Source organism: Cornus florida, unplaced genomic scaffold (genome assembly GCF_030987335.1).
Source record: "Cornus florida cultivar Cherokee Brave unplaced genomic scaffold, ASM3098733v1 CherokeeBrave_3.0.0_Hap2_Chr11, whole genome shotgun sequence".
Taxonomy (NCBI): domain Eukaryota; kingdom Viridiplantae; phylum Streptophyta; class Magnoliopsida; order Cornales; family Cornaceae; genus Cornus; species Cornus florida.
Genome location: NW_026775581.1, coordinates 113,846,053 through 113,873,574, shown reverse-complemented (window position 1 = coordinate 113,873,574; position 27,522 = coordinate 113,846,053). Strand labels below are relative to the sequence as shown.

The window sequence follows — 27,522 nt, the reverse complement described above, 5'->3', positions numbered from 1 at the left end:
ACTCCGATTATATATTTAGAAACAAGATTTTAAAAAAAAAAATATTAAAAAACAATAATATATATATATATATATATATATATATATATATATATATATATATATATATATAAGAGTGCATTACATAACTTCCTACAAATAAAATAAAACAATACAACTCTGGAAAAAAAAAAAAATACATTAATACTTCCACACATGAAGAAAATAGAAATTGTAAATGAGCATTGACGTACAATGGTGTATTATTTATCTGATGGTATTTATCCCAAGTGGGTAACTTTGATTCAGACCGTCCCACACCCAACAACTGGCAAAGAGAAATTGTTTGCTAAAAAATAAGAAACTGTTAGGAAAGATGTTGAACAAGCGTTTGGTGTGTTGCAGATTAGGTAGGCTATAACGTAAGGACCTGTGTATTATTGGGATAAAGAAGATTTAAATAAGACAATGAGAACGTGCATCATATTGCATAATATGATCATTGAAGATGAGCATAGACACATTATGTAATGGACACCTCCGTCGGATGAGCCAATATCCCTCCCAAAATACATTTGAAACCCAACAATATTGGCGGCACACATTTCCTGTTGTTTTAGAAGAATTCGTAATAGAGCGGATAATGCTGATCTCAATAAACATCAGATGGAACATTTGTGGAATCAATTTGGTGATAAAGATGTTTAAATTTAGTATAATCGAATATAATGTAATTTTTATATTATTATGCGAATTAATTAAATCAGTACATGATGAAGATGTTTAAATTTATTAATCGAATAAAATGTTATTTTTTATATTATTATGCAAATTAATTAAATTATTATGTAATAAATAAATAAATTAAATTGATAAGTAAAAAAGTACAAACTTTTTTTTATAAAAAATAATTAATTAAATTCTTATACAAATTAAATGACTCTTTTTATTTATTTAGGAAAAATTACTTTTTTTTTTAATTAATTAAAATTTGACTATCTTTACATTAATTAATTAATTAATCCAATATACATACAATAATTATTTTACACATCATTAAACAATATCACTTTTTCATTTTATATCATTATCACATACAATGGCCCACTGCGCTAGTCGCTTGGCTACTTCATTTTTCATCTGTGGAGTGTGTAATATGGCATGGGCCTCACTTGTGTGTAATGTGCATAGTAGAGCCTTTCATTCTACACAGGTTTACATATTTTACACTATTGATACTCTGTTTGATATTCATATTACCTAAATCGTTTATACTCTATTTATGCGCTAAAAATACCAAAAGTAAATATAGAAAAAGAGGTTTTGACGACCCCTCTCTGTCTCTCTAATTTCTTCATTCTCTTATTCTCTGTTGCTTCCTTGATTCTTTCTCTCTCTAACTCACTGTTCTCTTTTTCCTACTTTACAAAATTGAAGAAAATAAAAAATATTGAGAAGTCTCTATTGGTTCATAAAATCAAAAGAGATTATACATATAAACGTATATGTTTGCTTATATAAAAAAAACAAACCCTAATAAGATTGAAGATATAATTTTTAATGTTCAAAAGTCTTGAACTTATAAATATTATGTCCTTTTGCTGTTAATTAAATAATAGGTATATTGATTAAATAATATGAATATTGATTGTGGTTTTGCAATGTAAAAAAGTGTGAACCATGTAATATAACAAAAAAGAAGAAAAGGAATGAAGATATCAGAGAGAGAGAGAGAGAGAGAGAGAGAGGTCAGTCATCAAAACTTCTTCAAATTCATTAAAATATCAACTATTTAATTAATTACAATATCAATTATTGTTCGAATTGGTATCTTCAAAATCAGAATCAACTTAATATAAGAACTTATTAAATTTTTGAATATTTTGCTTTTATGATTCTTATTTATTCATCGTAATTTTCTTCTAATCGGCCTTGATATTCAGGCAAAAACGTCCAACGTACGATGGCAAAAAAATTAATCCCATTTGGCATCAACTCATCACACGTTGTCTATTCATCTTCTCAAACAAACTGATGTGAAGACCGGCTGTCACCGACACCAAATCTCGACGGCAACTACCGATCACACACGCGATGGCGTCATCAAAGAACCTTAGATCGCGACTGTTACAAGCATCAATCGCAACTTAGCCGGCGATGATGATAGAGGCAGCAGCAATGATAAGGACGATGCGCAACAACGTGGATTCCGACTGGGGTTTCCGGCTACAGGCTGAATCGGCAAGCAAATATAATGACTGAATAGTCGTTATTGAACGGCGAGCAAGGAACAGAAATCTGACGACGGCGATGCTCGACGGCGTGGTGGTGATGGGATCCGATTCTGGCGACAGTGACGAGAGAAGAGAACAGTGTCGGGTCTTGGTGGTTTGAATGGTTTTATTTGTTTGATGGGTATGTTTGTGGGTATGATTGATGGGGATTTGGGTTTGCAAGTGGTTGATTGGGATAGTTGGAAATCTGATCTGGTCGTTGATGGAGGGAATGAAACGGCCGAGTCGGCTAGGCTTCTGGCAGGCGACGGAGTCAGAGGCAGAGAAAGAGGGTAGTGGCTCACGGTTTGGAGATAGAAATTTGAGGGGAGAGAGGACGGGCCGGCAGAGACTGACGACAGCAATACCGACTAAGAACAAAAGATCGATGAATTAATTTCGCCATCCTCTGAGAACTTGGTTGGGAGGACGAATCTAATTTTGGTTCCGGACAACGTGAGAAATTGCGATGGCGCGCTGCCAAATTGATCGGCCCTAATATCATTTTCCCTATACTTCTAAACATACTAGTAAAAGTGTAACGGACATTTATGTAAGACAGTCAGAAAAATACTGCAAAATGATTTAAAGACAAAAAAAAATAAAAATAAAAAAATAAAAAATTCTTTAAAAACATTTAATTAGGCGGCAGGAAGTAGGGGAATGGCTAGCTTCCGTCGCATAAATATTTTCATATGGGGGTGATGACCGAACATTATTTTGTGTGTGTGTGTGAGAGAAAGATGCTTCTTTCTTTCTTTCTTTGCTTCTGAGATAGAGATTTGTGGGAATAAGACCTATTATATATACTGAAAATTGAGCAAAACATTATTGAGAGCGGGATGGGCTATCAGCAAGCAACTTTTCCTATGACTGGTGGAGATGGCGAATACAGCTATGCCAAAAATTCCAATCGACAGGTAAATATTCTATTTTTATTGATCAGTGATTTTTATTTTTTTATTATTATTATTTTTTGTGTATATCATTTACAATAAAACAGCACTTTCAATATTTTTCCAATTAGTATAAAATTCAGTGATAAATGAATTGGCTCAAAATAGTTTCAACTGATTTTATGCCAAAATCTTCCTTATCTACTCCAAAAAAAAAAAAAAAAAAAAAAAAAAAAAATCACAATATAATATCATCATATAAGAGATTATTTTCGTGCAATTTGTTCATAAGATTAATTTCTTCTACCAGCAGTACCATACGAACAACAACATTATAGTTTTGATAATGACAAGTGTATATGTATATTCATCTTTGTATATATGCAGAAAAGGGCTGCTGATTGTGCCAAATCCATTCTTGCCGCGGCAATTGGTGAAAACTTACATGCAGCCTCTCCTACTACAAATTCATTTTCCATTGCTGATTTAGGCTGCTCTGTTGGACCCAACACCTTCATTGCAGTGAACAACATAATAGAAGCCATACAACACAAGTACCAAGTGAAGGGTCACATTTCTTGCCCCTAGGAATTTCAAGTGTTCTTCAATGACCATGTTCAGAATGACTACAATCTCCTCTTTAAAAACCTTCCAACAGATAGGCAATACTTTGCTTGTGGAGTAGCAGGCTCTTTTTATGGTAGACTGTTTCCTAAGGCCTCTCTCAATTTTATTCACTGTGCAAATGCACTCCAATGGCTTTCCAAGGTGCCACCGGAGCTCGGTGACCTAGACTCTCCTTGTTGCAATAGAGGGAGGATTTTTTATGCAAATGCTCCAAAAGAAGTTGGCGAGGCTTATTCAGCACAGTATGAAAGGGACATGGAAACATTTCTAGGTGCTCGTTCGCAAGAGCTTGCTCCCGGAGGGTTGATGGTGCTTCTGATTTCCGGTCGCCACAGTGGGACACTTCCGGGACAGTCATCACTTGGCCCCCGGTTTGAACCCTTGGAATCTAGCCTTCTGGACATGGCTAATGAGGTCAGTAAACATAACCTTTATTTTTATTATTTTTTTTATTATTATTTTTTTTTTTCTGAAATTCAAAATTTAATCAAACTCTAAATAACTTGTATTAGTTTGACAGAATATTGCACCATAGTAGATACCATGTTAAAAATAATGATATATATATCCAATGTGGTTTTGATTTGAAGGGAATAATAAGCAAGGATAAAGTGGACTTATTTAACTTGCCCATCTATAGCCCATCACCACAAGAGATGCAGAAAGTAATAGAAAGAAATGGGAATTACAGCATTGTGAAGATGGAGGAAATTAAAATTAAGTATGAGGGGTTACTTAGTAAGCAAGAGTGTAGAGCAGGGTTTGAGGCAATTGTGAAAGCTTACTTTGGGAGTGACATTCTAGACCAACTGTTCGATCCATATGCCGCCAAAATCACGGGGCATCCCCCTCCAAGCAGTACTGGCGTTGGAATGGGAATATTTTTCATTTTTCTCAAACTCAAACAATGATTAGGATCTGTTCTTCATTTCTTAGATTACAGTTATGAAATGATATTATTTATCTTTTGTTCTTTGTTTTGAATGAGTATCTCTTCAATCCTGAGGTACAATGTCTGATTATTATTATTATTATTTTTTGGCTGTGTAATTGGTTCTCATGTTGTAGAGAATATGATTGAACATCTTGTTATGTTAAGAAGAGAAATATGTTTGCTTGTTGAAATACTATGGAGGGAATCAAATAACTTTAATGATGCTTCTGAACCTGACAAGTGACAACTTTATTGTTAGTATTAGCCTTCACTTTATGTTGTTTATTTTGTTTATTGCAAATTTGAAAACAAAATACTCCTAATATTTTTATAATTCTAAGTAAAATAAATTGATCACTGTGCAAATTTTTTTTTTGGAAGGGTCCTGTAAAACAACTCTTAATATATTATTATATATTCATCTAAATGTTTTCAATCTCTAAGTCCTTAATTTACTGTATTCTAATGGAGAATTATGTTCTCTATTTATTTAAAATCATTTAGGTATATGTATTCTTAATTTATTGCATAATTTATTCTATTGATAAAGTATAGGAAGAAACTAAAAATATTGACTTTTAATTTCTAGATTAATTTTACTAAAAATAATGACTTTTAATTTCTAGATTAATTTTTTTCAAACTCAAATAATGATTTTTAATGGCATGGAAAGAAAATGCAAATTTTCTAGAATAAAGAAAAGAAAAGTTAATTAACTAATGTCGTAGGATTAGATTAGGGGTGGCAATTTTTACTGCCCTACCAGGGCCCCGCCTTGTCCCGCCCCATTAATAACGGATATGGGAATAACTTTAATATCGTTGGGACGGGCATGGATACAAATTTTGTATCCGTCGTAGGTCACGGGACGTGTAAGGGTTCTTATACATATCCGCTGGGGCCCTGCCCTGCCCGCACCGCTAAGCATATAATTATATATATATATATATATATATATATATATATATAATATTAATAACTTATTTTATTGGTTTACTGTTACGGGGTTGGGACCTTGACAAGTCCCCTGACAGCCATGGGATGCTATCAGCGTGCACTGGGGGTGCCCAATGGCATTTTTGTAAATATGGCGAAAAAGTGAAGCTTGGAGTTTTGGCTCGGGATCTTTATGGGAGGTACCTTGAGTCCATAGAAGATGGTTGGCGCAGACGACACTCGATTTGAATGTCGTGCACTTTGAGACATTTATATGTGGGTGCAGATTAGTGGGCTTGGCACGGGCTAAGTTCACAAGGTTGGCTCAAATGTTGCTGAAAGCATAGACCACACAAGTCAAAGACGTGTGGCATAGTCAAGTCAGGGACATGGGCACAAGGCAGTGGGCGTAGGCAAGGCTCAGCGTGCAAGGTTGGCTCAGGGGACTCAGACATGGCTTATGGTTACAGAAGATGGGTAAGTGGGCTCAGGTGGTTGGGGGAAGTTACACTTCCCACTAAATGGGCTTAGTTGGTGGGGGGAAGTTACATTTTCCACTAAGTGGGCTTAGTTGGTTGGGAGGAAGTTACTAACACTTCCCACTAAGTGGGCTCAGTTGGTTGGGGGAAATTACACTTCTCACTAAGTGGGCTCAGTTGGTTGGGGGAAGTTACTAGCACTTCCTACTCATGTGGGGAGTGGGGGTGTGCTAAATAACTTCCCATCCATGTGGCACAGATTTGAGAGGACAACACACAGACAGTTGGAGGTGGTTTCTTCCACTATGCTGAGTGCAACTTCCGGTGGACACTTGGCATGAGTAGGGCATGCCAACAAGCTAGTAGTTGGGCTTGTCAACTACATATGTAGTGTTGGCACACTTAGTGGGTGCCAACATGACCCTAGGTGGATGGGGGTGTCATCCACCACTTTAGTGGGCAGTTGTGGGCGGTTTTGAGAGTTTGTCTATATATTGCTATGTGGGTTCTGTAGAGAGAGCAGATTGAGAGTGAGACACAGAGTTGTGTTGTGAGAGACTCTTGTATGCTTCTGCAGGTTGAGGCCTTTCTGTAATACCCCTAATTTTAAAAGGATAGTCTCGGCATTTTTTTTAATATTTATTGTATTGCATTTTTATTTATTTTATTGTCTTTATTGCATTTTTATTTATTTTATTGTTTTTCATTTGTTTAATTGGTTATTTTAAATTTGAATTAAATTGGTTTTATGTGCATTATTTGGTTTATTTAAATTCTTAATTGTTGTGTCTATTTTCGTAAATTATTAATTGTATTATTTGCAATTCACTGTTTTAAACTTAGGTAATTAACTTACTATAATTCTTGTAATGTTAAAATTAAGTTACGTGAGTTTTTAAATACATTAATTGACTCACAGTTTTCTTTTGGGCATCAACATAGAATTTAATCATATATTTTGTTTATGGGCCAACTAGGATTAAGATTAGGGTTCTGCCTCTAAAATTACAAGGATTAGGGTTTTAGAGTTAAACCTATAAATACAACCATTATGCTTTAGCCTAGGGTTTACAATCATAAATCAGATTACATAAACGTAAAGTAAGTTCTTAGCACAGAGGGTTGTGAACGGAGGCACTGTAAGAATTGTCAAGGAAAAGAACAGTGAGTACCAAGGGAGGATTTTGGTGGATTAGACTAGAACCAAAGGAGGCTAAAAGGTAGTCTGTGGTTGCCGGAAGTTAGGACAACGGCGACAAGTTTTGAGTCTAAAACTACAGGCAAGTTCTTCTTTTCCTCCTTCCATCTGGCTTGTGTTCTGTGCACCTAGATAATCTCTAGGGTTTAATTAATTATTAAATCAGAACTTAAATGCTTACCATATAATATATTGATGATCTTTGCGTGTAAAAATCAATTCTGTTTAATGCTTGCAAGTCTTGTTTCAGTTCTCAGTTTTAAGCATGTTTTGTTGTTAGCAATTTTAGTTTCTGTAATTGTTTTTAACCTCTGTAAATAAATCACGGGGATGATTATGGGGTGTTATAGGACTCTTAAGATCCATAGTGAAGAGGAACAGAGGGGTTGGACTAGAATTGTTATTGCAAAGTTTCAGATTTGTTCCTAACGCGTGTTAGTTCGGTAGCAAATTTAACCTCTGTAATTGTTTCTAATGGTTGTTATCAAACCTTTGGGATGCTCCTGGGTGTTAATAAGATGCTTAAGATCTACTTTAGAAACCAACAGAGTGGTAGGAGTTGATCAGAGAGGGAGCAGACGGACTGAAACGAAGCAACGGGGACAGAGGCTCTCAAAGGAGGTGAGAGCCGGCTCCATGGATGTGGGAGCCGGCTCCCACAACAAGTAGAGCCGGCTCTAAGGACTCCTAGAGCCGGCTCTAGGCTGAAAGTGCCTGCTCCCAAAATTTGGAGCAGGCTCCCTTTTGCAATATACGATTAATTTTGTTTTTTTTTTTTATTTTTTAGTTTTAAGGCACTGTTTGGTAATTTGGACACTGTTTGAGCCTTGGGATGTTTTTAATGGATTGTGGGGACTTTTTAGAGGATCTAATTACTTGATTCTAAGTGTGATTAAACTAGTTGATGCATGGTTTAAGTCTCTAAGATAAAGGATAAAACAGTATAAAAGCGTATGACTTAGTACACTGTTATCGGATGGAACGAAATAAATTGTTTAGGTTAATTTAGCAATTTTTTGGACTATAATAGGATTATAGAATTTGTTCTAAATGCATGATAGAGTCATTGATATATTGGATTGGGTCTATGCATGCTTTGGATGCCAGTTGTGTAAACTATTAAACTGTTTCCTGCAATTACATTGTTTAATTCTGGGATTTAAATTGCTGAATTCTTAAATATTTTTCTACAATTATTTGGATAGTGGTTGAACTGTAAATTACTTGTTCATTATGTATACATTGTAATTTACCTGGATATGGAGGATTGTATACACCGGTATGGGACGGTGACATACTGGTGACGGTTTAGCTCCAAACATCTAAACCTAATCTAACGGATTTAAGGAATGGATTTATAAATATTGAATCCTAATTTTGGTTAAGACATGTCAACTGCAACTAAGTTGAGTGGCTTTCTGGATTAATGGACGGAGGTTAAGTCACATCAACTGAATAGGTTGAGTGACTAACCAGTTGGTTTGTTGTATGTCAGTTTATTAAACATTTGAACTACATACCTTGGATTTGGAAGGATTATATATATATGTTTATGATACCACGAGCTAAGCTTGAGTCTCAGACTCGTTGGTTAGGGTGCGTATATGCGGTGGATGCGTAGCTGGTTATAATAGGTTGAGGTGTACCCTATTAGGTCTAGGTACTCATGCCCACCTTTGGGTGCGTATTCGCATGTTGTCTTCTATTCAGGTTGAGACCCCTATTATAGACTAGTGAATGTCTCTTAGTGTGGATATAATTATATGTATGGATTAGATAGATATGGTGAGGTGTCTACGGTGTATTTGCGTATCGGGTTCTTGTATGGATTGCAATTAGATTAGAACTTGTTTGTGGGTCTGACCCACTCCTTTATTATTCTTTTCAAGTACAGGACGGTTCTAACCTTAGAGCTTGATCGTGCTTGTCAAGAACAGTCTCACATTCATCTGATTACGTAGGATTTTCTCGACGTTTCTAGTATTTTTTATTTTAAATTTTCAGTTTCAGTTGAATTTTTGGTTAGGGGTCCACCAATGGATTCCCAAGTTGTAACCTTGAAGTTTTGGGAGGATTGGAGTTTTATTATTTCAGTTATGCATGGAGGGTTATAATTAATGTTTCTTTCAGTTTTATTCCATTTTTATTATTTCATTTTGTCATCTGTGTTCGCTTTAAAATACTTTAATTGTTTGATATTCCTCGGGTTTGGGCCTTGGCCTGATCAACCCGTGTCTCGGATCAGAGGGGTATCACATTTGGTATCAGAGCACTCCAGGTTCAAGTGTCTCTAGGACGTTTCGTATTAAGACTTCCGCGTAGCCTTTTTTTTTATATAGAGCTTATGTTTAGGATTCGTTGAATTCTTTTACAGTTCGTTTAAACTCATACTGATGTCTGTCTTTCTATGTTAACAGCATGGTTAACACTAGAAGAGGACAGAACATGAACAGTCGACAGAGGAGAGCGGCACGTAGATAGCAGGAACGTCTACAACGTCGGCAAATGGAAGACGAGCAGTAATTGCCAGGGTTTCAGGAGGAGCAGGAGGAAGTTCAACAAGCTCAGGGTCGGGTCAGAGATCCAGAGATTCCTCCACACCTCAATGACCTTGTTGCTCGGGCTATAGAGGCTGGGTAACAGTTGCACTCTGGAACCAACCACAGGTTTAGCAGGCACCTGTACCAGCACCAGTGGTTCAGACGGATTCTTGGGGAAAGGCTAGGAGCTCTTTCACAAAGGGGAGTCCACCTGTGTTCTCAGGCTCCACCGATGCGAGAGCAGCTCACCAGTGGAAACAGGACATTGAGTGTCATCTTCGTTTGGTTCAGTGCACGGAGGTTCAGAAGCAGATACTTGCTACTTTCAAGCTAGTTGGGGATGCACTACAGTGGTGGGAGTCAGTTACCACCCCAGAGGAGAGGATGCCATTGTCTTATGATGAGTTCAGTGCTCGCTTTGACGAGAAATATTTTCCCTATGCAGTCAGGGCAGCTATGAAGACCGAGTTTCTAAATCTGCAGCAGGGAAACATGACAGTGACAGAGTATGAGCAACAGTTCACACACTTATCTCTCTTTGCACCGGAAGAGGTGGATATAGAGGAGAAGAAGCGTAATAGTTTCATCAAGGGACTGATGTGGTCTATCAAGAGATCTATTACAGGTAGTCCAGCCTATACTACCTATGCTCAGGTGGTAGACGCCGCTCTACAACAGTATCAGTTGACTGTGGACATCAGACAGGCTCGTGGTGAGAAGTGGGGTAATAAAGACTCTATTACTCAGTCAGCTGAAAAGGGGAACGGCAATGGTCACCGGCAGAATGACAAAGGCAAGTTCCAGAGACAACAGCCTTGGAAGAAGCACAAGGGTGGTTCATATGTTCATCGGAATGGGGCACCTATTCAGAGGCAATAGAATGGGTGACCACAGGTAGGACAGGGTCAGCCACAGGCTAACTGACAGAGGAGGCCATTTGGTACTTTCCAGGGTAGTTGTTACACTTGTGGAGAGTATGGTCATACCACCAGGCAGTGCCCTAAAGCAGGACAGGGACAGGGAAAGGGACAATATGTGCAGCAGGGACAGAGGGCGCCAGTACCTTTACCAGCTCCACTGGTTCCACGGATTCAGGGACAGACATATCTGGCTTTACCGGCACCGCCGCAGACTCAGGGACAGGCACCACAGCAGTTGCACTATGACAGGGTGTATAACCCCATGCCACAGGATGTTCAGGCACCTCAAACTATTGAGGGTAAGTTTCCTATTCATGGTTTGTATGGACGTGTTTTATTTGATACAGGTGCTACACACTCATTTATAGCTAGGACTTTTGTTGCTTTATCTGGGATGAGGACGAGGGTATGCACTAGAACTCAGGGTATTTCTACACCATTGGGTGATACAGCTATTATACATGAGAGTGATGGGCCTGTGACATTAGATATTGGCAGACTCAGATTTCTAGCCAATCTACTGGTCCTGGACATGCATACTTATGATGTGATACTTGGGATGGATTGGTTGTCTCACTACCATGCTCAAGTTGATTGTTTTGATAGATCTATTATCTTTACCATACCTGGTCAGGATATATATGTAGTAGCTATGCCACGTTCTAAAGGGGGCAGTAGTACCTATTTGTTCCATGTGGAGGAGGAAAATAAGGAGGGGATTACTGTGTCATTGGATAACATACCGATTGTACAGGATTTCCCGGATGTATTTCAGGAGATTCCAGGGTTGTCACCTAGTCGCGAGATCGATTTTGTGATAGACTTAGCTCCAGGCACTGCGCCTATTGCTAGGGCACCCTATAGGATGGCGCCGGTAGAGATGAGAGATCTGAAGGATCAGATTCAGCAGTTACTCAGCCAGGGTTATATTTATAGGAGTACATCACCTTGGGGAGCACCGGTTCTATTTGTGAAGAAGAAGGATGGTTCACTTCGTCTGTGTATAGATTACAGGGAGTTGAACAAGGTTACGATTCGTAACAAGTATCATTTGCCCAGGATTGATGACTTGTTTGATCAGTTAAGGGGAGCCACATACTTCTCCAAGATTGATCTGCATTTTGGGTATCATCAGCTGAGGGTTAGGAAGCAGGATGTTCCTAAGACAGCATTTCTCACGAGATATGGTTCTTATGAGTTTCGTGTTATGCCGTTTGGGACGACTAATGCACTTGCAGTATTCATGGACTTAATGAATAGAGTCTTCCGGGCTTATTTGGATCAGTTTGCTATTGTCTTTATTGATGACATCTTGATCTATTCTCGGTTGGAGGACGATCATGCTAGACATCTTCGCATAGTCTTGCAGACGCTTCGTGAGCACCAGTTATATGCTGAGGAGGCCCCGGATGACATGGGCCAGGTCCGACTCGCAAAACACAACCTTCAGTCCGAACAGCTGGGTCAGCCCATAGAAAGACACTGCCATATGGGCCGAGCGGGAGTAAGCCCATCAAGGGTGACCAGGGCTTACAGAGGAATAGGCCCAGGTCCAGCAATTAGTAAATATCTTGTAAATATCTTGTAAGTATCTATAAATAGGAGTTGGAATGAAGAGGAGAGGGATCTTTTTCGGGTTGAGGTGTAAGAATTCTAGAGAGAGAAAGAATAGAAGGAATTTCTTGCATCTTCAATTGGCGCCGTCTGTGGGAAACGCATGAAAGTTTGGTTGATCAATGAGGAGTATCGAATGGATTCAAACCAATTCGGTTGATCGAGACTCGATCTTGCGGATTTGAATCCAGATCTGAGCGATTGTGACCTACTCTGGAGGAATTACGATTCTTGAAGCTTTGGCAGGAGTGACTTCAGATCTACGCAACCACGAGTTGCTCGATTGTGGCAGGATCTGACGGATTTAGAGTTCAGACAATTCAGATCTTGTAAACAGTGAGCATAATTCGGAGAATTAGAAGCCAGATCTAAAAATTCCTACTCACGAAGCTCAGATCTACTCGCGAACTTGAGATTAATGCCTTTACTCCGTTCGGGAATAATGATAGGTGAAAGCTCCAATCCGATGGAGGCTGTCCAGCAAACAAAGCTTGAAGAGTTGATGAACTTGATTGAAGCTCTCAGAAAAGAAAATGCAGAATTGAAAGCTGGACTGCAGCATCGGCAAATACCTGCAGTTTCGCATCCGCTTCCGGTCGGAGAAGGAGGTGTTCCATCTAGTATCGCGCATCAAGGCGATCAGAACGAGAACAATCAGTCAGCTCACCACCGTGATGAAAGGATGATGGACAATTTGCCGCCAAATGTTCGTCGAGTTGAAGATCACGAAGGATCGACTCACGTTGATCCGCAGCGGGAAAGGTTTGACCGAGAGGAAGTGATGGAGGTAGATCGCCGTCGAGTAGCGTCGCCTTGGCAGAGAGAGTTCATAGAGGAACGGTCGTTCGATCCGTCTTACCGGCCCTCCATGGTTACTGTCACTCATCACGGTTCGGAGGGCAGAACCGTAACTCACAGAGCTACCGCTGGACTCCAGAGAGAGAATGAAGCTCTCCGATCCGCAGCTCGGACGGTGGATTCACCATTCACCGACGAGATCTTGAATGCGCCGCATCCAAGGAAGTTTGCTATGCCAGTCTTTATTCTGTTTGACGGAACAACCGATCCGATCGATCATGTGTATCATATCCAGTTGAAAATGGCCCTGAATACGGAAAACGACTCTTTAATGTGCAAATGTTTCCCTACAAGCCTGGCCGGACCGGCGCTCAGCTGGTTCAAAAACTTGCCTAGGAGCTCCATTGGCAGTTTCAGGGACCTGTGCGATCGGTTCATAAGCCAGTACTATGGGAACAAACGCCCGCCGAAGGACATCTCGAGCCTGTTCACGATGCGGCAACACAAGGATGAACGGCTCCAGGCCTTTCTTACCAGGTTTAATCTCACTAAGAGTATGGTAATCGAATGCCATCCTTCTACGGCAGTTCAAGCCTTCAAGTTAGCCATGACACGCGGAACTCCGTTTCACACCAGTCTGGTAGTGAATACGCCAGCTACCATGGATGAACTCAATGAGAGAGCCGATGGCTTTGTGCGCCTCGAAGAAGAGGAGACAGCTAATGCTCGGACAACGTCGCTTGTGTCGACCGAGGAAAAGTCCAAGGCAAAGATCAGGCAGAAGCAGGCTCAGCCGCAACGTCAGACCACTTGGAAGGCCGAAAAAAGGTCCAGGGAGGAAGAGTTGATTACTCCGCTGAAGGTCACTCTGGCGAGGTTGTATCAGGAGAACAAGGACAAGTTTCATCCACCACTGCCAATTAGACAACCCCTCGAACAGAGGGATCAAACTAAACATTGTGCTTTTCATTCTGATTTCGGACATCAGACTAACGAATGCAGGAACCTGAGGAGGCAAGTGGAGATGTTGATAGCTAGAGGGGAGTTTGCGAGTTATGTTCAAGGCTCGGCGATAGAGCAGAATCGGCCAGTGGAACAAATAAAAAGGAGTCATAAACAAAGCTCCCACAATTCGCAACCAGTTCGTATAATCAATGCTATCCATGGTCGACCCGAGCCTAGTAAAGAGTCAGATGAGCTGCTACGGGTGCGCCTGCGGCAGGCGCAGATGAAGAAAAGGGTCGGCAATGTGACCACTCTACACCAGCAGAGCCCGTCAATGCAGATAAAGTTCGACTGGACAGACCTGCAGCGTGTTCAACTGCCTCATGACGACCCGTTGGTAGTCAGTTTGACAGTGGCAGATTGCTTGGTGCGCAGAGTTCTGATCGATCCTAGGAGCAGTGCGAATGTTATGCCGAGGGACACATTTGACAGGCTCGACATTAAACCAGAGAGGCTCAAGCCCACCGGAAATCCCTTATTAGGGTTCGATGGGAAGAGGGTGGAACCCGTCGGGATGGTGGAAGTAGAAGTTCAAGCTGCAGAGCGAGCTCTTATGGAAACTTTTGTGGTTGTGGAAATTCACCCCTCGTATAATCTCCTGATGGGAAGAGGATGGATTCACAGAGTCCGAGGTGTACCCTCAACTCTGCATCAGGTCATGAGGTGCCTCGGGCCCGATGGAGATAAAGTGATAGACATTCGGGGGGATCAGGTCGCAGCCAAAGAGTGTTATTCCGTCACACTAAAGCATGCTGGGAAAGGAAAGGCGCCCGTCCGGTCGACAAGCCCCAGATAGCAATTACAGGAACCTCCACTCGAGCAGAATAGGGTGGAGGAATCAGCCGACTTGACCGAGGAGCCCCTTCTGGATGTGCAGATCGATCAGTCCAGGCCAGAACGAACTACCAGAGTGGGTATAAGACTGACCAGAGAAGAGCAGCAAGAGCTAGTGGATTTCTTGTCCCACAATGTCGACGTATTTGCATGGAGTCACCTCGACATGCCTAGAATTAGTCCTTCCGTATCCTGTCATTCCCTGAATGTCAATCCTAATTTCAAACCAGTGAAACAGAAGCAGTGAAGATTTGCTCCAGAACGTAATCAGATCATAACGGAAGAAGTCGATAGGCTGCTTGATGCGGGATTTATCAGAGAGGTGCACTACCCTGAGTGGTTGTCCAACGTCGTTGTGGTGCAGAAGAAAAATGGGAAATGGCGAGTATGCATTGATTTCACCAATTTGAACAAAGCCTGTCCGAAGGACAGCTTCCCGTTGCCTAAGATTGATCAAATGGTGGATGCCACCACTGGGTATGAGCGTTTAACCTTTCTGGACACATATTCAGGTTATAATCAGATTCCTATGGACCCCGCAGATGAAGAAAAAACTTCTTTTGTCACCGAGCGAGGAACATACTGCTACAAAGTTATGCCTTTTGGATTAAAGAATGCGGGAGCAACTTATCAACGACTTGTTAGCAAAGTTTTTAAGAATCAAATGGGTAAGACTGTCGAAGCCTATATTGATGATATGGTGGTAAAGAGTAGGAAAAAGGATGATCATCTGAAGCATCTGCAAGAGGTATTTGATGTACTAAAGCGATATGGGATGAGGCTCAATCCGACCAAGTGCTCGTTCGGTGTGAGTTCCGGGCAGTTTCTGGGACACGTGGTCAACCGCAGGGGCATCGAAGTTAGCCCCGCTCAAGCAGAGGCTTTGATTAAGAATGCCGAGCCAAAGACGATCAGAGAGGTGCAAGCCCTAACAGGACGAATAGCTGCATTAAGTCGATTTATTTCAAAGTTGTCAGACCACTGCAAACCATTCTTTGACACGATTCGGAGCCATGGAAGGCAGGTCTGGGGGGATGAGCAACGACAGGCATTGACTCATTTGAAGCAATATATGCAGAATCCACCAGTCCTGTCAGCCCCAGAACCGGAAGAAAAGTTATTTCTATATCTTGGAGTATCTGGTGTCGCGACGAGTGCCGTTCTGATTCGTTGCAAGGAAGGGGTGCAATACCCGGTATTTTATGTAAGCAAAACACTGATGGAGGCAGAAAAAAGATACTCCAAGGCCGAACGGGTGGTACTTGCACTTGTAAATGCAAAAAGAAAGTTAAGGCATTATTTTGAATCCCACCCCATAGCTGTTCTAACAACTTTCCCAATCAGAACGCTCATGCACAAGCCAGAGCTCTCGGGCAGAATGACAAAGTGGGCCATAGAGTTGAGTTCATTTGACATAACGTACGAGCCGAGAACAGCTATTAAAGGGCAAGCGGTGGCCGATTTCCTACTAGAATGTGATGCCGAAGATACGGAAGAGGACCTTAGAAGCGGCTCTTGGAAACTTTTTGTGGATGGCTCCTCTAACCAGATGGGGGCTGGGATTGGGATCAAACTGCAAACCCCAGAGGGTACTTCCTTGAGCCAAGCACTCAGACTTGAGTTCCGAGCCACCAATAATGAAGCGGAATACGAGGCGTTGCTAAATGGATTAAAGTTGGCCAGAGAGCTACAGATCAAAAGTTTGACAGTGTATAGTGACTCGCAGCTGATTGTTCGGCAGGTAAATGGTGAGTACGCAACCAAGGATGACATGATGGGGGCATATCGTTCTGCCGTTCTGCGTAGAGCCAAGGACTTTGCAAAGATTGAATTCATACAGTTGCCGAGGGAACAGAATGCAGATGCAGACCGTTTAGCATGCAGTGCTTCGAGTTGCGGTGAAACATTGGCGAGGGTGATTCCAGTGGGAATAGTGACCCAGCCGTCCATTTTCGAAGAACCAATGGACTCGGACCCTTGGCAAGTCAACGTCATACCGTATGAACCGAGTTGGATTGACCCAATCATTACCTATATTCGAGATGGCGTTTTGCCTATGCAAAGGGATGAAGCTAGGAAACTCAAAAAGAATGCTGCCAAGTACGCCATCGTGCGGAACCAGCTGTACAGAAGGTCCTATTCTGGCCCCTACTTGAAATGTGTCACCCCCGCGGAGTCGCAGCAGGTATTGCGAGCTATTCATGAGGGTGTGTATGGCAATCATTCTGGGGGAAGATCGTTAGCGCATAAAGCAATGACACAAGGGTATTTCTGGCCAAACATGTCAAGAGATGCGGAGGAGTTCTCTCGAAGGTGCGATAAGTGCCAACGATATGGACCGATGATCCACCAACCACCTGAGGAATTGCACGTAATGGCCTCGCTGTGGCCTTTCGCGCAATGGGGGATGGATGTGGTCGGTCCTCTGCCAACTGCAAGAGCTCAGAACAAGTATGTGTTACTGGCCACGGATTATTTCACTAAATGGGTGGAGGCAGAACCGTATCCTAGCGTGACTCAGACTCAGGTGAGACGATTTATCTGGAACAACATTATCTGCCGCTTCGGTGTTCCCAGAACAATAGTCATGGACAATGGCACAAACCTCGATAGCAGGCAAGTAAGAAAGCTGCTGGAGGAGTATGGAATCAACCAGAAGTTGGCTGCAGTAAGTCATCCTCAGGCTAACGGACAAGCAGAATTCACAAACAGAACCATTTTCGCCTGCATTAAGAAGAAGCTGGAAGATCATAAGGGGAAGTGGTTGGATGAACTCCCGAACGTTCTATGGGCTTACAGAACCACCCCAAGGCGGCCGACTGGGGAGAGCCCGTTCGCAATGGCGTATGGTACCGAAGCAGTTATACCGGTTGAGCATTTAGTCCCCACTATCAGAAGCTTAGCATGGAGTCGAGATCAGAACGACAAGATGTTAAGATTGAACCTCGACATGATAGACGAAAGGAGGGACGCAGCGGCTATAAGGCTAGCATCGTATCAGCAAGTGCTGGCGAATAGTCACAATAAGAGAGTAAAACACAGGGATTTTGCCCCGGGCGATCTGGTTCTGAAAAGAAAGGTGGGGATGGTCAAAAAAATGATGCCACCCTGGGAAGGCCCATACAGAATTGCAGAAGTCATTGGTAAAGGGGCATATACGTTGGAAACCATGGCGGGAAAGTTGGTCAGCAAGCCCTGGAACGCCACGTCTCTGAAGAGGTACTACCAATAGAAGCTAAGTTCTGGCTTTAATTGGATGTTATTTGTTGTCAATCAAATACGTATGAATGAGCAAGTTACTGGAATTTACAAAAAAAGAATTTTCTTTTCCAATGGTCTACTATAAAAATTTAAAGCCAAGTGGCAAGTGGCATTCTAGCCGAGCGCCAGGCACTTAAGCAAGATAAGTGGCAGCTGGCACTATAAGCCGAACGCCAGACACTTGCTAAAAATTTAAAGCCAAGTGGCAAGTGGCATTCTAGCCGAGCGCCAGGCACTTAAGCAAGATAAGTGGCAGCTGGCACTATAAGCCGAACGCCAGACACTTGCTAAAAATTTAAAGCCAAGTGGCAAGTGGCATTCTAGCCGAGCGCCAGGCACTTAAGCAAGATAAGTGGCAGCTGGCACTATAAGCCGAACGCCAGACACTTGCTAAAAATTTAAAGCCAAGTGGCAAGTGGCATTCTAGCCGAGCGCCAGGCACTTAAGCAAGATAAGTGGCAGCTGGCACTATAAGCCGAACGCCAGACACTTGCTAAAAATTTAAAGCCAAGTGGCAAGTGGCATTCTAGCCGAGCGCCAGGCACTTAAGCAAGATAAGTGGCAGCTGGCACTATAAGCCGAACGCCAGACACTTGCTAAAAATTTAAAGCCAAGTGGCAAGTGGCATTCTAGCTGAGCGCCAGGCACTTGCCGTACAAACACACAGCGAAGCTAATATAAAAAGAAAAAGAGAGAAAAGATATGTATGTACTGAAGATAAGTTGAACAGAGCACAACACATAGAGAAAAAGAGTTCGGCCATTTCATTAATATTGAACATTTAGTTTACAAAAGAGAGATGTCCATCATTACAAGAAGATATGAACTAGAAGAATTCGAAGGAGCCCTAGCTAGACGCCTCAGTACCAACAGCATCCTGGTCTTGCTGACTCGCCTCCTCGGCCCCATCAGCCGCCTCACCTTCATGAGGTGGGGAATCCAGGTGAATAACTGAGTCGTTCGGCTGGGGTTCAGCGTCAGCAGTGGCTACAGAGGGAGCCACGGTTGACGATTGGGGAGCGGTCAGTGGCAGAGCGGTAGGAGGAGCTGTGATGATCCTTGAGGATGCGATGTCCTGGCACTCATCAAATATACGTTCCGCTTCGGTGGGTTCTGGGTCGACATAGACCCCCAGAGGTTCGATCCCCAGATCCTTGTCTACCTCATCCGGAGTGGAGCTGGTCTGTCCCTCATCCGGAACCCGGTCGGCGAAACCTTCCCGGAATCCTTGAGCATACCGAAGAGCACCGACCCTGGAGAACCGAGCGTGAAGGGCCAGCATCCCACCACCCACTCTGCTGATAGCGTCGATCAGAGCGGTACGCTCGTCCAGAGCTCTTTTTTCAAAAGCCATCCGAGCAGACTGTTCATCAGCTAGAAGGCGTTGGAGTTCTGCCTTCTCTTCTCTGAGTGATTCCTGCTCAGTCTGCCAGACGCTCTTCTCAAGCTGGAGGGCGTCCTTCTCATCCTGAAGGGAATCATTCTCCTTTTTCAGGACATCTCTCTCTTGCTCGGCTTTGTCAAGCCGAACCAGCACCTCGGTATTCTTCATGGCAAGGAGGTCGTTTTCTTTATTAGCCACCTCCAGGCTGTCAGAATACTTTCGGGCCCTGGCGTTCCCCATCTCCACCTGCTTCTGCATGGCCATCATCCCGAACAATGTCTGCATAGGTGCACAATAAGAACGGTTAAACCAATAGTCAGAACGGGCGAAGGCAAGACCAAGTAATATAAGAGAATTCATGAGTTAGAAAATAAAAGTCACCTCCATAGCAGATTGGGGAAAGCGACTGAACACGTCCTTCTGGGAAAGGCCCTTTGCCGCCTCAATGTCCTTCGGAGTCCACATGCTCCTGTAGTAGGCCATAGCGGTCTGGCCATCCTTCAGCATGGTCTCGTTCGGTTTCACGAACGTCCCATCCGTTCGGGTGTACCGAGGGGCCCATGGCGGTAAGCTGGGGATAGAAGGGGGGCCTGAAGCAGAAGCAGAGCCACCAGCTGCAGGAGGCCCAGAGGGAGAAGGAGATCTAATCGCTCGGTGCAAGAGAGTACCCGGCCCAGAGACTCGGGTCCTTCTAATGAGAGGCTCCTCCTCAGGATCGATTTCACTGTCAGGATGAGGCCTTTTGCCTCGCTCTTTGTCCCGACCGCCCCCCGCAGCAGCAGGAGCTATGGTAGCTGGGGAGGGCGCGTTCTGGTTGGCAGCAGGGGCGCTGGCAACAGGGTTAGTAGCCACTGCGCTCGGGACAGTGTCAGATATGGTGGCTGAAGAAGAAGCCGACGCTGGAGAGGAGGTCGCCCCAGCAGCAGGAGTGGCTGGGGGAGTATTTTTCCTCCTGCCAAAAGAGGGAATCTGCAGTCTGCTCATATTGTAGCCGAGTGATGAGAGCGCAAAGAGGTTGTCTGAAGTGAGGAGATCTGAGCAGGAAGGAATATCGTTCAGAACGTATCTCTTCAAGTAGTTACTCCTATCCCTGCAAACACTATAGCTCAAGTCATCACAAGGTATTCCCAAGGAGCGGCATAAGTAAGTGCAAAAACGAGGAACGCATGTTTCACAGGGGCAGTCATGTTTATGGGATTTGAATTTTTTATAGGAGGAGACAGAGCAGACACCAAAGGCGCTCGGGATTGGGTAATCCTCTGCAGCCGGCGAAGACCAAGCCCCACTAATGCCCACTATGCTATCCCTCCAACCCTTTTCAGATTTTATTGTGTCAGTGCATATGGACATCTTCTCGAACGGGTAGAGGTGGTAGAAGGGCTCGTTAGTACGGATCTTACTGACCTTATAGCACAGAAGGAGGTCTATGAGGTCAAGGTCCAGATTTCTGTCACGCATCAATAAGAGCATAACAGATATGATCCTAAAGAAGTTGGGGTTGACCTGCAGAGGGGATATCCCCAATCTATTGAAGACATAACTAAAGAAAGGGTGCAGAGGGAACCTAACAACATTCAGTTGAAGGTTCGTGAATAAGACTTCGCCGGGCAGGAGGCCGGCGCCGGTCGTAATATTAACGTCTTGGGGGCAAACCCTAACTTCGATGTTGTCAGGAAGTCTAAGTCTCATACGAAGAACACCCAGATCTACAACCATGGTGGAAGTGCTAGAAGAATCTAAAAGAGGGAAAATGGAAGCCTGCCGAAAGTAAAAAGAACGAAACTAACCTCGGAGGACTGCAAGATCGCTGGGAGAATGACTCTCGAAGGATTTCACCGGAAAAGGCTTAGCACAGTTCTAGAAAGAGGGAGATTTGGCTGATGATGGAGACGGTAAAGGGAAGTGAAGTGGAATTCTAGAGCATTATAAAGGCAAGGGGGCCCGAGGGCCGAAGCGTCGGGAAGGCAAGAAATCCCTCGAGCCCCGGAACATTGATTCTGGATCTGACCGTTCGCTCCCCCACGTGGTTATCTCGAGCCGTCAGCGTCATGATGAGACGCCATCAATAATTACCCCTTATTAAATAAGGGGCAATTATGGGGGAAGTTGAGGAGGCCCCGGATGACATGGGCCAGGTCCGACTCGCAAAACACAACCTTCAGTCCGAACAGCTGGGTCAGCCCATAGAAAGACATTGCCATATGGGCCGAGCGGGAGTAAGCCCATCAAGGGTGACCAGGGCTTACAGAGGAATAGGCCCAGGTCCAGCAATTAGTAAATATCTTGTAAATATCTTGTAAGTATCTATAAATAGGAGTTGGAATGAAGAGGAGAGGGATCTTTTTCGGGTTGAGGTGTAAGAATTCTAGAGAGAGAAAGAATAGAAGGAATTTCTTGCATCTTCATATGCCAAGTTCGAGAAGTGTGAATTTTGGCAGTGGGAGGTGAAATTTCTGGGTCACGTGGTGTCAGAAAAGGGGATAACAGTGGATCCGGCCAAGGTTTCAGCGGTGGTTGAGTGGGGACAGCCTACATCACCTACTGAGATTCGGAGTTTTCTCGGTCTGGTAGGATATTACAGGAGATTCATCCAGGGGTTCTCCAAGATAGCAGGACCACTCACTCATTTGACCAAGAAGGGTGTACAGTTCGTATGGGATGAACACTGTCAGCGAGCTTTTGATGAGCTGAAAAGGAAGTTGACTTCTGCACCGGTTTTGGCTACTCCGCAGAGCGGGATAGAGTATCTTGTTTACACGGACGCTTCGTTGCAGGGTCTTGGATGTGTATTGATGCAGGAGGAGCGACCGATTTCCTATGGATCTCAGAAACTTAAGCCTCATGAGCTTAATTATCCAATACATGATTTGGAGTTGGCAGCAGTGGTCTTTGCCTTACGTATTTGGAGGCATTATCTATTGGGTGAGTCCTTTAGATTATTCAGTGATCACAAGAGTCTGCAATACTTGTTCACTCAGCGGGAGCTGAATATGAGACAGCGCAGGTGGTTAGAGTTTGTAAAAGACTATCATTTTTCTATACAGTACCATCCAGGGAAAACGAATGTAGTGGCGGATGCACTCAGTAGCCGACTTGTTAGTAGTCTTTCTGCTCTATTCATTACTGAGTGGAATGCTTTGAAGAATGTAGATAAGTTGTCAGACGCTTTTATGGCTTGCATGGTGGTTACACCTTCCATCATTCGCAAGGTTTTACAAACACAACTCACCGATCAGCAGTGTGTCGACAAGGTCGCAGAGATAGCTTCCGGAGAGGTTCCATTCTACTATGTTGGGGCTGATGGAGGTTTAAGGTACAAGGGACGGTTAGTGGTACCTTCTGCTAATAATTTGAGGAAGGATGTGATGACTGAGACTCACCACTATGAGTTCTTTGTTCATCTAGGAGGCGATAAGATGTATCAGGATATGAAACGGCAGTTTTGGTGGGCAGGTATGAAGAGGGACATTGCTCTTTTTGTTTCTCAATGTAGTACTTGTCAGATGGTTAAGATTGATCATCAGAGGCCGCCAGGAGCTCTACAGCCACTACCAATTCCGGAGTGGAAATGGGAGAGCATATTTATGGATTTTGTAGAAGGGTTGCCAAATTCTTTCAAGGGGCATAATTCCATATGGGTCATTGTGGATAGGTTGACCAAGTCAGCTCATTTCTTGCCTATTTGTACTGATTTCACTTCGGAGCAGTTAGCAAGGCTTTACATCTCAGAGATTGTGAAGTAACACGGCATTCCATTGTCTATTTTATCGGACAGGGATTCGAACTTTGTGTCTGGCTTTTGGAAAAGTTTTCAGCTGGCTTTGGGTACGGAATTGCACCTTAGCACTGCCTATCATCCTTAGACTGATGGACAGACTGAGAGGGTTAATCAGATCATGGAAGACATGCTACGGTCATGTGTTCTTGACTTCAAGGGACACTGGGAGGATTATTTGCCACTTGTGGAGTTTGCTTATAACAATAGTTTTCAGAAGACTATTGGGATGGCACCTTTTGAGGCGTTATACGGCCGATCGTGTCGATCGCCTATTTGTTGGATGGAGGTTGGCGAGAGCCGATTCTTGGATCCTGAGTTCATCAAGGATACTTCTGAGAAGATAGCTCTTATACTAGATCGCATGCGTATTGCCCCCAAAGTAGGCAAAAGAGCTATACGGATCGTCGCACTCGTGCTTTGGAGTTTCGGGTTGGGGATCAGGTTCTTCTCAAATTATCTCCTATGAAGGGTGTTATGCACTTTGGGAAGAAAGGGAAGTTGTCTCCGCGGTTTGTCAGTCCATTCATCATTACAGATCGAGTTGGAGTTATTGTTTATCGGTTGGCACTGCCGGATAATTTGGACCGCATACACAACGTATTCCATGTGTCCATGTTGCGAAAATTTCTGCGAGATGAGGATCGGTATCAGCATATCGATGTTGGGGAGATTGAGTTGTAGCCGGATGCGACTTATTTAGAGCCACCATGTCATATTGTTGACCGTCGGGATCAAATCCTTCGCAATAAGGTTATCCCTTTGGTTCGTGTGCAGTGGAGTCATCACAATGAGGCTGAGTCCACTTGGGAACGGGAGGATGTCATTCGCTCGCAGTTTCCTGAAATATTGGAAGAAGGTAAGAGCGAATTCCGAGGACGAAATTCCTTTTGTTAGGGGGGACGAATGTAATACCCCTAATTTTAAAAGGATAGTCTCGGCATTTTTTTTTAATATTTATTGTATTGCATTTTTATTTATTTTATTGTCTTTATTGCATTTTTATTTATTTTATTGTTTTTCATTTGTTTAATTGGTTATTTGAAATTTGAATTAAATTGGTTTTATGTGCATTATTTGGTTTATTTAAATTCTTAATTGTTGTGTCTATTTTCGTAAATTATTAATTGTATTATTTGCAATTCACTGTTTTAAACTTAGGTAATTAACTTACTATAATTCTTGTAATGTTAAAATTAAGTTACGTGAGTTTTTAAATACATTAATTGACTCACAGTTTTCTTTTGGGCATCAACATAGAATTTAATCATAGGTTTTGTTTATGGGCCAACTAGGATTAAGATTAGGGCTCTGCCTCTAAAATTACAAGGATTAGGGTTTTAGAGTTAAACCTATAAATACAACCATTATGCTTTAGCCTAGGGTATACAATCATAAATCAGATTACATAAACATGAAGTAAGTTCTTAGCACAGAGGGTTGTGAACGGAGGCACTGTAAGAATTGTTAAGGAGAAGAACAGTGAGTACCAAGGGAGGATTTTGGTGGATTAGACTAGAACCAGAGGAGGCTAGAAGGTAGTCTGTGGTTGGCGGAAGTTAGGACGACGGCGACAAGTTTTGAGTCTAAAACTACAGGCAAGTTCTTCTCTTCCTCCTTCCATCTAGCTTGTGTTATGTGCACCTAGATAATCTCTAGGGTTTAATTAATTATTAAATCAGAACTTAAATGCTTACCATATAATATATTGATGATCTTTGCGTGTAAAAATCAATTCTGTTTAATGCTTGCAAGTTTTGTTTCAGTTCTCTGTTTTAAACATGTTTTGTTATTAGCAATTTTAGTTTCTGTAATTGTTTTTAACCTCTGTAAATAAATCACGGGGATGATTATGGGGTGTTATAGGACTCTTAAGATCCATAGTGAAGAGGAACAGAGGGGTTGGACTAGAACTGTTATTGCAAAGTTTCAGATTTGTTCCTAACGCGTGTTAGTTCGGTAGCAAATTTAACCTCTGTAATTGTTTCTAATGGTTGTTATCAAACCTTTGGGATGCTCCTGGGTGTTAATAAGATGCTTAAGATCTACTTTAGAAACCAACAGAGTGGTAGGAGTTGATCAGAGAGGGAGCAGACGGACTGAAACGAAGCAACGGGGACAGAGGCTCTCAAAGGAGGTGAGAGCCGGCTCCATGGATGTGGGAGCCGGCTCCCACAACAAGTAGAGCCGGCTCTAAGGACTCCTAGAGCTGGCTCTAGGCTGAAAGAGCCTGCTCCCAAAATTTGGAGCAGGCTCCCTTTTGCAATATACGATTAATTTTGTTTTTTTTTTTTTAGTTTTAAGGCACTGTTTAGTAATTTGGACACTGTTTGAGCCTTGGGATGTTTTTAATGGATTGTGGGGACTTTCCAGAGGATCTAATTACTTGATTCTAAGTGTGATTAAACTAGTTGATGCATGGTTTAAGTCTCTAAGATAAAGGATAAAACAGTATAAAAGCGTATGACTTAGTACACTGTTATCGGATGGGACGAAATAAATTGTTTAGGTTAATTTAGCAATTTGTTGGACTATAATAGGATTATAGAATTTGTTCTAAATGCATGATAGAGTCATTGATATATTGGATTGGGTCTATGCATGCTTTGGATGCCAGTTGTGTAAACTATTAAACTGTTTCCTGCAATTACATGGTTTAATTCTGGGATTTAAATTACTGAAATCTTAAATATTTTTCTGCAATTATTTGGATGGTGGTTGAACTTTAAATTACTTGTTCATTATGTATACATTGTAATTTACCTGGATATGGAGGATTGTATGCACCGGTATGGGACGGTGACATACTGGTGACGGTTTAGCTCCAAACACCTAAACCTAACCTAACGGATTTAAGGAATGGATTTATAAATATTGAATCCTAATTTTGGTGCAGACATGTGAACTGCAACTAAGTTGAGTGGCTTTCTGGATTAATGGACGGAGGTTAAGTTACATCAACTGAATAGGTTGAGTGACTAACCAGTTGGTTTGTTGTATGTCAGTTTATTAAACATTTGAACTACATACCCTGGATTTGGATGGATTTTATATATTAGTTTATGATACCACGAGCTGAACTTGAGTCTCAGACTCGTTGGTTAGGGTGCGTATATGCGGTAGATGCGTAGCTGGTTATAATAGGTTGAGGTGTACCCTGTTAGGTCTAGGTACTCATGCCCACCTTCGGGTGCGTATTCGCATGTTGCCTTTTATTTAGGTTGAGACCCCTATTATAGACTAGTGAATGTCCCTTAGTGTGGATATAATTATACGTATGGACTAGATAGATATGGTGAGGTGTCTACGGTGTATCTGCGTATCGGGTCATTGTATGGATTGCAGTTAGATTAGAATTTGCTCGTGGGTCTGACCCACTCCTTTATTATTCTTTTCAGGTACAGGACGGTTCCAGCCTTAGAGCTTGATCGTGCTTGTCAAGGACAGTCTCACATTCATCTGATTACGTAGGATTTTCTCGATGTTTCTAGTATTTTCTATTTTAAATTTTCAGTTTCAGTTGAATTTTTGGTTAGGGGTCCACCAGTGGATTCCCAAGTTGTAACCTTGAAGTTTTGGGAGGATTGGAGTTTTATTATTTCAGTTATGCATGGAGGGTTATAATTAATGTTTCTTTCAGTTTTATTCCATCTTTATTATTTCATTTTGTCATCTGTGTTCGCTTTAAAATACTTTAATTGTTTGATATTCCCTCGGGTTTGGGCCTGCACCTGATCAATCCGTGTCTCGGATCAGAGGGGTATCACATTTTCCTTGTACTATTTTGTGAATAATAGTAAAAGGTTGGAAGCCTTGTGCTTCTGTAAATTCTTTAATGTTATTGTCTTTACATTCTTGTAACTGTACTTGTGTGTGAGAGTGTTTTACTTGCTGTGTGTTCTAGGCAGTAAGTGTGAGTTGGCTGAGCTAAGTTAGAAATTCAGAAAAGTTGTTCATATTTTTGGCTTAGTGCCATCACAGGGCACTAGATTCTTGTTCAGAATTTACCCTTGTGACAATTGGTATCAGAGCCCAGAGTTGGGTTCATCATGGCCGGTGGTAACGCTAC

At 42.3% G+C, this 27,522-nt stretch overlaps 1 pseudogene; it reads left to right on the top strand.

Annotated features, from left to right (window-relative positions):
* The first annotated feature begins 1,833 nt into the window (after positions 1-1,833).
* Positions 1,834-4,686, top strand: LOC132281900 (loganic acid O-methyltransferase-like; annotated as a pseudogene).
* The last annotated feature ends 22,836 nt before the right edge of the window (positions 4,687-27,522 follow it).